The sequence below is a fragment of the Carassius carassius genome, chromosome 31 (assembly GCF_963082965.1).
Source record: "Carassius carassius chromosome 31, fCarCar2.1, whole genome shotgun sequence".
NCBI lineage: Eukaryota > Metazoa > Chordata > Actinopteri > Cypriniformes > Cyprinidae > Carassius > Carassius carassius.
Window position 1 is genome coordinate 9,696,097 of NC_081785.1, and position 13,540 is coordinate 9,709,636.

Here is a 13,540-nt window from a genome sequence, read left to right on the forward strand (position 1 = left end):
GAGTTTTTTTTTATTCTGATGTTATGACAAAAAATTTGAATATTTTCTCAAAGATAAATCAAAAAAAGATTTACAAAACATAAATGTTCAAGATCTCCAAAGCAGGTTTAATTATTTACTCAATACTTGGTTGGTGCTCCTTTTGCACGAATTACTGCTTCAGTGCGGCGTGGCATGGAGGCGATCAGCCTGTGGCACTGCTGAGGCGTTAATGAAGCCCAGGTTGCTTTGATAGCGGCCTTCAGCTCCTCTGTATTGTTTGTCAGATGTTACTTATCTTCCTCTTCACAATACTCTCTAGATTCTCTGTGAGGTTCAGGTCAGGTGAGTTGGCTGGCCTATCAAGCACTGTAATATCATGGTCATCAAACCACTTGGAAGTGGTTTTAGCACTGTGGGCAGGTGCTAAAGTCCTGCTGCAAAATAAAATCAGCCTCTCCATAAAGCTTGTCAGAAGATGGAAGCATAACGTGCTCCCAAATCTCCTGGTAGATGGCTCCATTTACTTTGGACTTGATGAAACACAATGGACCAACACCAGAAGACGTCAAGGCACCCAAATCATCTCTGACTTCAGAAAATTTACACTGGACTTCAAGCAGTTTGGATTCTGTGCCTCTCCAGTCTTCTTCCAGACTCCAGACCTTGATTTCCAAATTAAATGCTAAATTTACTTACATCTGGAAAGAGGACTGTGGACCACTGAGCAACAGTCCAGTTCTTTTTCTCCTTACCCCAGGTGACATGCTTCTGTGGCTTACCCTCCTTGTGGAGGGTGTTGATGATTGTCTTCTGGACAACTGTCAAGTCAGTAGTCTTTCCCATATTTGCGGTTGCATGTTCTAAACTAGCCCAAGAGGTACCCAGTATTTATACTCAAAATTAATCAAACTAATCAACCTTAAAATTGAATATAAAAATTTGAGAAACTGAATTTTTAACTTTCCTAAGCTGTAAGTCGTAACCATCAGAATAAAAAAAAAAAAACTCTTGATGTATTTCAGTTTGTATGCAATGAATCTGTAATGAATGAATGAATATAAGAAAGTTTGCTTTTTTTAAATAAAAAAGACTTTTTCCATGGTATCCAAATTTTTTGAGATGCACCTGTATTGTCTCCCTTCCTTGTCTGTTTAACGGACGCGCCCGCCACTCTTTCAGTAAAGATTTCAACTTAACGCAGACTGTCAGGGCGAGCCTTTATGCAAAAATGGAAAAGGTAACTTGAATTTGTGACATTTACAGATAAGGATACGAGCATTTACGAAGAAGTTTTTTGCACCGAGGATGCACACATGTATCTGTAAAAGCGCCTGACAGGCAAGCCATTACATTAATGCATCAGCTTGAAGCTTAAAATAAAAATGTATCATGTTTTGGGCAGCTTTGATCATGTACTTTTCACGCAGGAGCTCATTCTGTTTCCTCCAATATTTGTAGATGCATTTTGTCCATAAAAATGCGTTATTCAGTGCTATAATTCGATGCGACCAGCTGCAGTTGTATGTGCACTGTGGACTAATCGGTAATGAGAATCGTTGACGATGATTTTCATTATCGATAATAATCGCTTAGTTGTTGCAGCCCTATAGTCCAGTATAGTTGTTATCTGCTAAGAAACTAACCATACACTGTCTCAGTCTTGGGCTGGTCTGGTGATTAAAATGCCTTCCCTCCCATATCCGAGCCCTGATACTGTTACCATAGCAACACAGGTTTTCAGCGCAGGAGAAGCGTGCAGAGAGGTGCCATTCTGGAAGGAGTGGGAGAGGTCAGCAGCTTGAGAACTTGTTACTTGGTGGTTGTTCGTCCCCAGGGAAGGAAGCAGCTTTGTGATAATCATCTTGTCAATTTGGCATTGCAGTGAGCAGCGAGACCTTTTGGGTTGCAAAAAGTATACTCACAAAAAATATATATTAATGTATACGTACAGAACCATCTTTTTATCTTCTCATCAGTTGGGAATATTGCATTTCTCTCTTGTTGTGTGTGTGTGTGTGTGTGTGTGTATTCACAGCATAGGACTATGTGCCACCCACTGTGTGCTAGATCCTCCTGTGCTGAGAACAGTTTCTACTTCCTCGACTTTGTAAGGCTTTTTCATGGTATCACACACACAATCAGGTTTATTAGATTGATATCCATCATCAAACCAAATGCCTTTTCAACACACCCTCATTTTAGGGCTTTTCCTCTCTTCCTGACTGTTTCTGTTTTTGTAAAGCTGCTTGTTTTGAAGGCGTTTCTGTAATTGTATTAAATTTTGCGCATCCCAATACAGTTATGGTCTGAGTGAGTTTGGGTTTTGTCTTGGATTTGCACCCTGGGTTATGCTCCCCTGAAAGATAGATTTTACACACACTTAGAGAGAACTAAGAAAAAGACTAAGAAACTAAGAAAAGGACAAAATAATCCACACATTATCAGCTTGAGTTTCCAAAAGATGGACTGCCAAAATGCTTATGTCACTAACAATTTCTGCCTTCCCATCTGATACATTCAGCCCTTTTGGACGCAGCCGAAGTGATTCTGTTATTCATTGTTCATCAGCGCTTCAGAGACATAGTCAGGTTTATTATATTAGAGGATTGTCCAAAACTGAAAATGAAATCTTTCTGGCTCTGTGCCAAACCTTAAACATTTTGCTTTCTAGTGTCTAAAGGATATCTTCTAATATGGCATCCTATAATCAAAGGTCTGGAGATCTCAACTCACTTTTCATAAACACTTCATATTGTTACTTATTTTGTCTTAGAACCATTGTTTCTTTGTGATTTTTATAAATCTGTTTTCTATCAGTACTTTTCAATGCTGAATTAAATGCTGAGCTAGATGCAATGCATTGAGGCTTTGTCTGTGATAATACATGCCATAGATCAAGTGTCATATGAGACAGCATAACTTTTCGGCATACTGTCTGGGTTAGGTAGCTCAACTGTTGGGGTGAGGCCTGTTACAGTAAGAGTGAGTTTAAATATAGACGTTTTCCACACAGATAAATATAGACCCCCACTGTACAGTAGGCTAACACAGTGAAAAAATGGACCACAGGAGACTGAAACATTACTCTTCAGCAGGGTCCACAACCATTTTCCTCCTAAAATAAATCAGCTGCCATTTTGCCAGTCTTGTAAGACAAAGTCATCAATGTTGGCAGCAGGCTTCTTAGTTCATTGAGTTGAAATACTTGAATATAAAAACTTGATGTTTTACTAAAATTAAGTATTCTGTGTCATACCCATATGAAATGGCTGTAAAAACAGGGAGGATGAGGGTGAGCAGTGTTTCGCGAAATATCTGATCTTTGAAGTTATAAAGGAAGATGGGAAGGCTTTGAAGTGTATGTCGGGTTTAAGAGCTGGGGTTTGATGAGTCAGGCTTGAAGTCCTCATGAATCACATGTAAACACTCCAGTGCTCTTTTCCCTTTCCATTCTTCCCCTTTGTAGGTCAAGGGAATGAAGTGCTGTTACCCTTTCCTGTAAAAAATATATATTGTGTGTGTGTGTGTGTGTGTGTGTGTGTGTGTACACACCGCAGTCATACTCAGGAACTGACATTTTGCTCATTGACTACAAATACTCCATTACTCTTACTCTTTCTTGCTGTCCAAGAAGACCAGGATCAACTCTTCCTCTCCCTTTCTCTTCTTCTATCTCTCCCTAGTTGGCTAACTGCTCATGGGTTCTGACAGTGGTTCAGTGTCTCTTATTGACTTAACTGTTCTCTGGGTAGACTTACTATTGTCTTTCTCTCATTGTTGGCATTGTGATCCCATGACCTGATCTCTGTTGCTTCCACTAATTCCTCTTCACATCTCAGAGCCTCCATCTTCTGTCCTTGGATACCAAATAGCAAATTCTCTTTTTAAACATTTGTTTCATCCATATAAAGAATATTTTTGGCATTTCAGGTGTTGCTAGTGTCTGTATTAAGTGGACTGTGAGTCACTTAGGATAAAAGCATCCGCTAAATGACTGTTTGCTTATTTAACTTTTGATTTTAATCTTATAAAGATGTAAAAGCGCACATATGGCCTGGGTCCCTCCATCATTGTACACAATCTATTGTTACATTTTAGTTAACCTTTTCCATGATCTAACACTCATTTAGAATCTTTAAAAACACGAATTATTTAATAACACTGTTTAATGTAATCATAAGTAAATCTCTAAATGAATATTAATTTATACAGTGTAATATTTTGTAATGCCCTTAATTCACTTGTAGCATGTTTGTTTAGCATATTTTTTATTAGTTTTATTTCATTGGTTTTATATTATATTCATTTTATATAATGTTTATATTATTAACATTTTAGTAATTTTCTTTATTTTCTTTATTATTGCCAATTTATTGGGTATTGGCCATGACATAACTATATAATATAATAATGAGTGAGGGCCAGTTAGTCAACAAATAACATGGACTCCTTAAAAAAAAAAAAAAAATATATATATATATATATATATATATATATATATATATATTAGGGGTGTAACGGTTCACAAAATTCACGGTTCGGTTCGATACAATACACTGGTGTCACAGTTCGGTTCGGTACAGTTCGGTACGTTTTAGATACAGCAAAAAGAAAAAATTGGCAGATAAATTTCCTTGATTTTTAAAAAATGTTTTATTTATTAAAACTAACAAAGTATGTTTTTTTTTTTTTTTACATTGAACAATGATGGAGCTTTTCTTTACCCATCTTCTATGGTGTTTTCTTAGCAGCATACTACTGTATAAAACAAAAACAGCTCCTTATAAAAAAAGTGAAAATGTTATATTAGTTATGAACAAATACAAAGATGTAACTTTTTATATGGAACTCTATAACTCTTTATATTGAGTGTGTTTTTACTCAATTGGTTCTCTATAGGGCTTATGTTTTTTGGAACAAAGCAGGAATTACGGTCTGTCTGAAATGGGCTCGTGAAGGAATATTGTAACGGGGCTCAATTACATTAAGCATGTTCTTAAAACCTACGTTTTCCACTACAGAGTAAGGCGCTCGCTCACTCAGTACGTGCTGAAGGCTCGTTGCAAAATGGCTTATGCTTTAACAGACCAGAAATAGAAGATCCTCCAATAACCAACAGGTCTGGTGTTTGGGTGCACTTTGGATTCCCTGTAAGCTATAATGGTGATGGTGATGATAGAATCAATGGTAAATAGTAAGGTCTCATATCCGCGGCTATAACGTAAATGTACCAATCGCCGTGGTGATGTCTTTTGCCCTGTTTGAATCCGTTGGAAATGTCTGTCTAAATGCTGCGGGGATAGTTTGTTGTGTGTATGTTTTCTTTTTTTTCCCGTCTTTTCCCAGATGCTGACACACTAAGGTGATGTCGGCGTAAATGAGTTGACATGTTTCAAGTATTCCCGCTGGTGTTTTTTTGTTTTTTTTTTGTATTCCCGCTAGTGTAACCCTAGATGCAACATATCGTTGTTTTTTTTCCACCACTCTCTTGCCATCACCATTATAGCTTACAGGGAATCCAAAGTGCACCGAAACACCAGACCTGTTGGTTATTGGAGGATCTTCTATTTCTGGTCTGTTAAACGCATTGGCCATTTTGCAACGAGCCTTCAGCGCGTACTGAGTGAGCGAGCGCCTGACTGAGTAGCCTAACATTAACATATAAGTTGGTGTTTTTTTCTTCTTCGGCGGTGTCAGGGGCGTTGCCTGCTACGTCGTTTGGGTTATTGGGCTACCTTGTTGAACGCATATCATTATATTTCACAATTTTTTTTATTTTCCAAATATAATTAATTAGTCCAACGAACCGTTCGGTCCATAATGTGTACCGCGTACCGAACCGAAAGCCTCGTACCGAACGGTTCAATACGAATACGCGTATCGTTACACCCCTAATATATATATCTCTCTCTCTCTCTCTTTCTTCCTCAGTGTTTGCTGTCTCAGGCACAGTGATGTCACTTCCACTGCCCAGAACTTTGGCTGAGGACTAAGCTGGAGAGAGGAAGCTCACGGAGAGTTGAACGTGCCATGATGCAAACACAGGTAAAACAGTTCAGAACCCACATGCACATTCATAATGTTTTTTGACAGAAATATTCTCATAAAACATGGTACAAATAAAGTTCAAATTCTGTGTACTCCACAGTGCAACTATATATGAGATGTACTAAAACACTTCTGAATAACTATTTCCAGCCAATCTTTAACTACACTACTGTTCAAAGTTTTAGGGTCAGTGAAAGAAATTAATACTTTTATTTAACAAGGATGCATTCCATTTCTTGTTACTGAAGATTTTCAGATTAATTTATATTTCTTTTGAAAATGCTGAGAAAAACATGTATCACAGTTTTTACAAAAATATTAAGCATCACAACTTTTTTCACAGGAATAAGTTACATTTTAAAACCTATTAAAATAGAAAACCGTTGCTTTTAATAGTCATAATATTTCACAATATTCATTCAGTATGCAAATAAATGCACTCTTGATATATTCTTGTTTTTAAAATAAGTCTTATCAAAACCAATTCTTGTTTCATATGAGCCAGTCATTGTTTTAATCAGAGGGACTTAAGCCATTTAATCTCTTTAATAAGTGACTCGTCATTCAGTATGTGGATTCATACATTTATTAGCTTCAGTGTAATAGTTCCAAAATTTTAAAGCACCCAGAGAAATGAGATCCCAGATTTCCTCCTGTTGTTTTTGTTGCATTTGTGTGGGCAAGAGAAATGGACAGATAAGCCCAAGGGAGGAGGATTAGTCATTTTTCATGATCGTTTGTGTCCATGTTTTACAGAGGAAAATCCAGAACAATTAAACCAGAGAAGCGCTGAAATGTTCTGTGTGTATTTGTGTGCGGAGGGGATTTTAGGGAGGACTGGAGAATAGGATTTGTCCCCTGTGCTCTGGAGGATATGGGACAGCCTGGCCCTTTTTGTCCTCTTGATCAAATTACATTTTATGGCTCTCAATGACTTTCTGAGGAGCAGAAAGACTTTTCAGATTGTCAAAGAAACTGGTTCATTTGTCCATTATTCCAAATTTGATTTTTTATAATTATCGTAATTTGTTCATTGTAGAACTGTGACCCATTCTGTCCTCTGTGTAAATCCATCTTACCACACATTAAATGGCTGTTCAGAAGCATCTGTTCTGCTCTGAAAGGTCATCAGTCATATTTGAATGGCAGGGCTACTTAAATGGTCATAAATTAAAATCCAGTCTAGTGAAAACAAGCCTGTCTGTTTAAATATACTGTAGTGAGAAACATTAATATTATTATTATTATTATAAACAACTCTAGTTGGAAACACCAAATTATATTAATTATACATTTATATACAATTATAATAATTATACAATTATACATTTGTGTGACACATTGCTCTCTACATTTATTTTTTTTATTGCTTTTTTTCCTTCCTTTAAAGGGTACATAACATAGTTTCACCTAATCTCATGTTAATCTTGAGTACCTATAGAGTAGTACTGCATCCTTCATATATCCAAAAAGTCTTTAGTTTTATCATATTTATAAAAGAAAAATACAGCTTTCCGATTCTTTCCTGGGGGCATGCCGTGAGCGGAGCTATAATACTGATGTTTCGTGTTGTTTCCTCTAACATATATTCACTTATGTGCTGATTTCCAACAAAATACAGAAATCTGATGCAATTGTACTTACATGAATGGGGTCTTTTAGCAAACGATGTGCAAATCCAGCGTTCGCCACTCAAACATTTGTCACTCAAATGACCAGAACACACAAAGGCACTTGATAAACTCCGTTGCTGCCACGGAAAAACAAACTGCATCCACTGTTCATGTAATGCTGAGTCCTTGGTGAAGCTGAACACGGTAAACTTTCCCTCACATCCAAAAATGAACTTATTTGGAGGCATTCTCGAACAAATCCTATGCAGCGCTGCCGACGATCTTGACGCGCGTTGATGTACGTCGTCTCGCTCTCCTCTGGTCAATGTGTGTGCACGGGCGTGCTTTTCCGGGAGAAATGCTCATATAAGGACTTCCGTTCTCGTCTACGTCATTAGATCCACAAGCGAAAAAAAACAGCCGAAACTTGTACCAACCCGGAAGTAAGATTTTAGGCACAGAAATTCTCAGTCATTCTTCGAAATTATTTTTTATAACTTTGGCCTGTTTAGCATGAGAATCCATCTCTTTAACACTGTGAACAAATCTGAATACACGAAACACCATTGTACCCGCCTTTAAGTTTTAAAGGTCCCGTTCTTCGTGATCCCATGTTTTAAACTTTAGTGTGTAATGTTGTTGTTAGAGTATAAATAATATCTGTAAAATTCTAAAGCTCAAAATTCAATGCCAAGCGAGATATTTTATTTAACAGAATTCGCCTACAACGAACGACCCGTTTTGACTACATCCCTCTAGTTCCTGCAGTAATGACATCACTTAAACCGTTTTTTTGACTAACCTCCGCCCACAGGAATACACAAAGGGGGCGTGGCCTTGTTGCGCTCCGACGGAGAAGAGGAAGAGTTGCGTTTGTGTTTGTCGCCATGTTGTCGGACCGCTGTTATTTTCATCTCGGAGTCCAGTCATCTTTGTTTGACCTTCCCAGGGACGCTGTATTTAGAGATCAATGGGTACCAGGGCTTGAAAAAGAAAAGTAAATTCAATCGGTTCACACCGAGCAGAATCGATATTTTAACATTACTGTTCCTGCGTTCCTCTGAATTAATACCATTCCAAAACCGGTTCGGGTGGAAAAAATACCGGTTAATAACGTAATTTTTTTTAAAAACAATATTATGTGTCTATAATTTGCCTAATAATAATGTAACACGCGTCATCTCTATATGCAGACTTGTTGGCTTTGTTGGAAGGAGGACACCGACAGGGAGCTCGGTAGATCATAACACTTGATTTATTAATCATGAAGAGGTGAACATTAGGAATTAGCCACATCTGATTACACAGTGTGATTCATCCCTCTCTCTCTCCCTCTATCTCTCTCTCTCTAACTTACCTCTCATAACTGCGCGCAGACTATTCTCTCCCGCGATTCTAATCCCGACGTATCTGGATGCTAAAATATTATTTATTATATAGTGTTTGTACTTTTGTCTACATAAAACATCATCCTTCAAATTGGCTTTATCAGCACAGTGAGGCACAGTCACTCTGAAATCAACATGTTGTACAATGGAGCAGTCTAACTTTTTATTTGTTTCTTTAACTATTTTATTTTGTTAATGTACAGGCTTTAATAAAGCAAAATGATGTTGTCATACCAAAGCTGATTGGTTATATAGAAGCATATTATTCAAAGCTGTCAGCTTTTGCAAAATAATTAAAACTGTAAAGCTTTTGCAAAATAAAGAAAACTTCTCTCTGCAGTTTTGTTTTCCTTTCCGAAAACTTTGGAACGTGTCACAATGAACCATAATTTAGCACACTTTTTCTTTCGTTTCGTTAATCTGTCAATATGATTTAAGTGAAATATATTTAGTGTATATGCATATTCCTTTTTATGTAAGGGGGTTAGTTTTTCAGTTTTCTCCATTCACAGAAGCGCTGCGGGTGCGTGTGATCTGTTGAATTCATCTCACACTATCCTCAGATAAACTCTTAAGGGCGGTGCATTGAGACTTGCCTATGATGAGTTCAAAGCTGAGCGGACATTTCACTCGCTGCATTCACATTTGCATTTGCCGTACTGCAGGAATTCATGATTCATTGACAGCAAATTTTATATATTAAATGGAACGATAAAATAACGTTATTAACCAGTTAATGGCCATTTCAAATTTTCGATTCTGTTCGGAACTATAAAATTAGATTTTGTTTCTGGTTCTGTTCCTGTCAAAATTTCGTTCGTTTCCGGTTTCCGTTTCTGTTGTTGTGCCCAATTTCGACCCCCTGCCGAATTATTACCCCCCCTTGTTCAAGTCGCTACCTGATTGCCTAATCCTAACCCCACCCCTAATCCTAACCCCTCCCTCACACCTACTCCTAAACCTACCAATACTAGGGGGTAATAATTCGGCAGGGGGTCGAAATTGGGCACAACATCGTTCCTTGAACTGGTTCAGAGCCCTGATGGTTACAATTTATGTTTAACTCGGTTCCCGAAAATTATAATCCACATGTAAAACTGTGCAGCACATTTAGCTGAGGACAGCTTCCTCAATCTCAATCAGTTTAATGGCGGATCGCACAGATTATTCTTGAAAGATGGAGCAGTTTCCTCTTTGTCTGGAGAAGGCGTTGTTTATGGACCACAACCGGTAAGTGTATTTTATTATTTAAGTTGGTGCGTTTAACAGTTTCTGTAACTTATTACACAAAGGGCAACACTGTTTAGCTTTGTTAACTAGATGTTAGGGCTGTACAAAAAAATCGAATGCGATTTTCATGTGTATCTCGCCAGTAAAAATGCTCCTGTGATTATAAGTACATCACCAGCACGTGCCTTCAGATCATCATTAACAGGTTTTCAAAACAAATCCTGCCCACTTGCTTCTCAAAACTAGTCCAAAACTAGCCCAATCGCATTTCCAGGAGGGCAGCGTGCCCTAAGCTGCTGTCGAATCACAACACAGGAACCGCTGGCACAATCAGAACTCGTTACGTATTTCTGAAGGAGGGACTTCATAGAACAAGGAAGTCATCAGCACGTTTTTATGACCGTGAAAACAGCGGTATACAGATAGGTGAATTGTGTGAAAAATACTGTTTTTTTTACACTCGGAAAATAAACACGTTATATTGCACACTGTAAACACAATCAAAGCTTCAAAAAGGACGAAAAACGGGACCTTTAAGTGTTTGCCTAGTGGAGCTGCTCTCTGACATCCCAAAACTCAATGTGACAGATCGTTGGGGATCTTATGAGGCCACCCTGAGGGGCAAGATTGAGTCCGACAGGAGATCACAGCAAGTCACACAAACACCTGTCCATCACAGAGTTAGAGGAACATGAAATGAAGCACCCAGTAAATCCCACTGCTGAGTTTGACACCAGCGAGGACCCCGGAACAATGGCAAGAGAGTGACCGCACACTCTCAGATGAGTGAAGAAGAACCAAACCCTTTTATCAAAGTTAAAAAGATGAGGGAGAGAGAGAAAAATATTGAAGAAAGTCAGTTAGTCAATCGCTTTGAAGTTTAAATCCACATACAGTTTACATACCTCTCTTTTCTCAAGCGCCTTAAGCATCGGCAACTGTTTGCAGTCGCTTTGTTTAGATTCTGAGGAAACTGTACATTTTTCAAATTTTGTGCTGATGATAGTGCTGTAGAGTTTGACTTACAAACTCCTTGATGGATAAAGGCATTTTTCAGGCAATTTTATTGCACGTTTAGCTGTTTGGATTCCTTTTAATGAAATGAATCGTCTACTTGTCTGCAGACACAGGCCTCTGTTAATGGTTGAAATTCTTGTTCTTGATTGAATTCCAGGAACATACTGAACATTTTTACACAATCACTCAGAAATACTCATCAGCTTCAAAGATAATGTAATCAATCCAGAAAGATTTTTGTTTCCATCCTGAACAGTCGTGACATTTTGTGAATATTGCAGAGACTCTTTATTGCTGCGGTTGGAGTTTCACCACAGTACTTGACAAACTTAATTTCCCCTGCCTCCTCTGGCCTTTCTTCTGAGATCAAGAGTGGAGAGTATGTATTCAGAAATGGCAGAGAGGCACTTCGCCTATGTGCTCTGCATTTTTCTCACAGTTTAGAGCCGCCGGTATCTAGGCCATGGAGTGGGCCAGTACTTCAGAAAACTTTTTATTTCCATTGTATATTCAGAATGGCAGAGCCTGCTGCATTGTTGGATTAGAGGTGCTCTCTGTGACTGCAGAATTTGCCTTTGTGGGGCTTACACCACATGCTATCGACTGCCGCCCTCTTATTTTTAATTTAGGACTCCGATCAGACCCTGGATGAAGTAGATTTCTCTGAATGTAAAATTCAATTTCAGTGCTTAATCAATAATATCCCTAAAATAGAAGTTGGCAGCTTGGGTCTTTTGTATGGATTAAGGCTTCTCAAGGCAACTTTGAGAGAAAAAAACAAACAAAAAGACTTAATTGTGTATGACGTGATGTATTTATTGGAGCAGAAAAAGTTTTGTTTTGAAGTAATTCACTGAAGAGATTTTTTTTATATATATTTTTTAAATCTACAGCAGATGCACACTACATGTATGAATGTATGACAAGCGCCTCTGACTAGACACAAAGTATTTTCATCATCTTAATCAATTTTAAATTCACATGAAAGTCTGTTTTTAGCTTGGTTATGATCAAGTGTACAGTGTACTACCAGAAATGTTATGATATGTTATGTTTTATGTTTTGTTTTTGTATACACTCGTATATTGATGGATGGATGGTCTCAGAGCTACATAGACATGAACCAGAGAACCTCATAACTCTTAATTTCAGTTAGGTCTTTAAAAAGTAGTTTTACTAATACAGTTACAAGTGCAACAGCAGTTATGGTTGTTTGACTTCGAATTTAAATTGCTTTCTATAGGGCCTATTCTTTTCCTGCTCTCTTAAAGTATGCTGAGTCATGAAGAGTGCTCAGTGATGTCATTTCCTCCTGCTGCTGTATTTCTGTTGGAGTTCCTCAATGGAAAGGTTTACGTGCAATCCAAACTAAACTGTCAACTGTGGGGGAGTTTCCTTTGCCCCATTTTGTGAAAGGTGTAAGCAGAGAGAGCTCAAGAAAACCTTTGTTAGTCATGCCTGTGTCCTTTTTGAGTTTTCCATCACACAAAATCAATGGAAGATCTATATCTAAATCTGTACCTCTAGCCAGAGTTTGTGGCATGTTTCAAAAACTCTGTTAGTTATTACTGTGTGTTTCAGTTTTCAGGCAGTTTACATGCGGTGATTAATGTTCTCACCGATGTCCTCAAAGAAGCCTTTTAGGTGATTCTTTCTTTAATAAAATAAATACTGGGTACACCTTAAAAGCACTCTTAGATATTATATTCAAATGTACTGGTTTAATTCATTCAAAATGATCATAGAATTTTTTTTTTTTTTTTTTTGTATCTTATGTATCAAATAAAAGCATATTGGCTTGAAACCTCTTGATGTAAAAAACAATTTTGAGTGAAATATTTATTTAAAACATCAGATGTTTTGTGCACAAAAAATAAAAGAAATAAAAAAGATTGTGATGCTTAAAGATGATGCACTTTTTGATAGATGTCTAAGTGATGAGCATGTGTTTATTGGCCGGTCGTCTGGTTCTTCCACATCAAAATTAATTTCTCAGCTGCTCCCTCGACTCTTCCTGATCGGTAGATTAGCATTTATATATTCAAACCATTTTCCTGCCATGGAAATGCTAAATAATTAGTTAGCTTCTGCCCGCAGACGAGCTTTGCCATCTTCCATAGAAACTGATCGTATCTACTCAGTAGGAAGTTTTATTTCCTGATGATTTTCTTTCGTAGTGAACCCCCAACTGGAGCTGGAAAATTACCTCTTTAATGCAATTTGTTGTCAATTCACAAAATGCATTTTCTGGAATATGTAACA

The 13,540-nt window shown here is 37.7% G+C and overlaps 1 pseudogene; it reads left to right on the forward strand.

The window, feature by feature from the left end:
- Nucleotides 1-13,540, forward strand: part of LOC132111492 (tetratricopeptide repeat protein 27-like) — an 87,718-nt pseudogene that overhangs the window by 50,293 nt on the left and 23,885 nt on the right.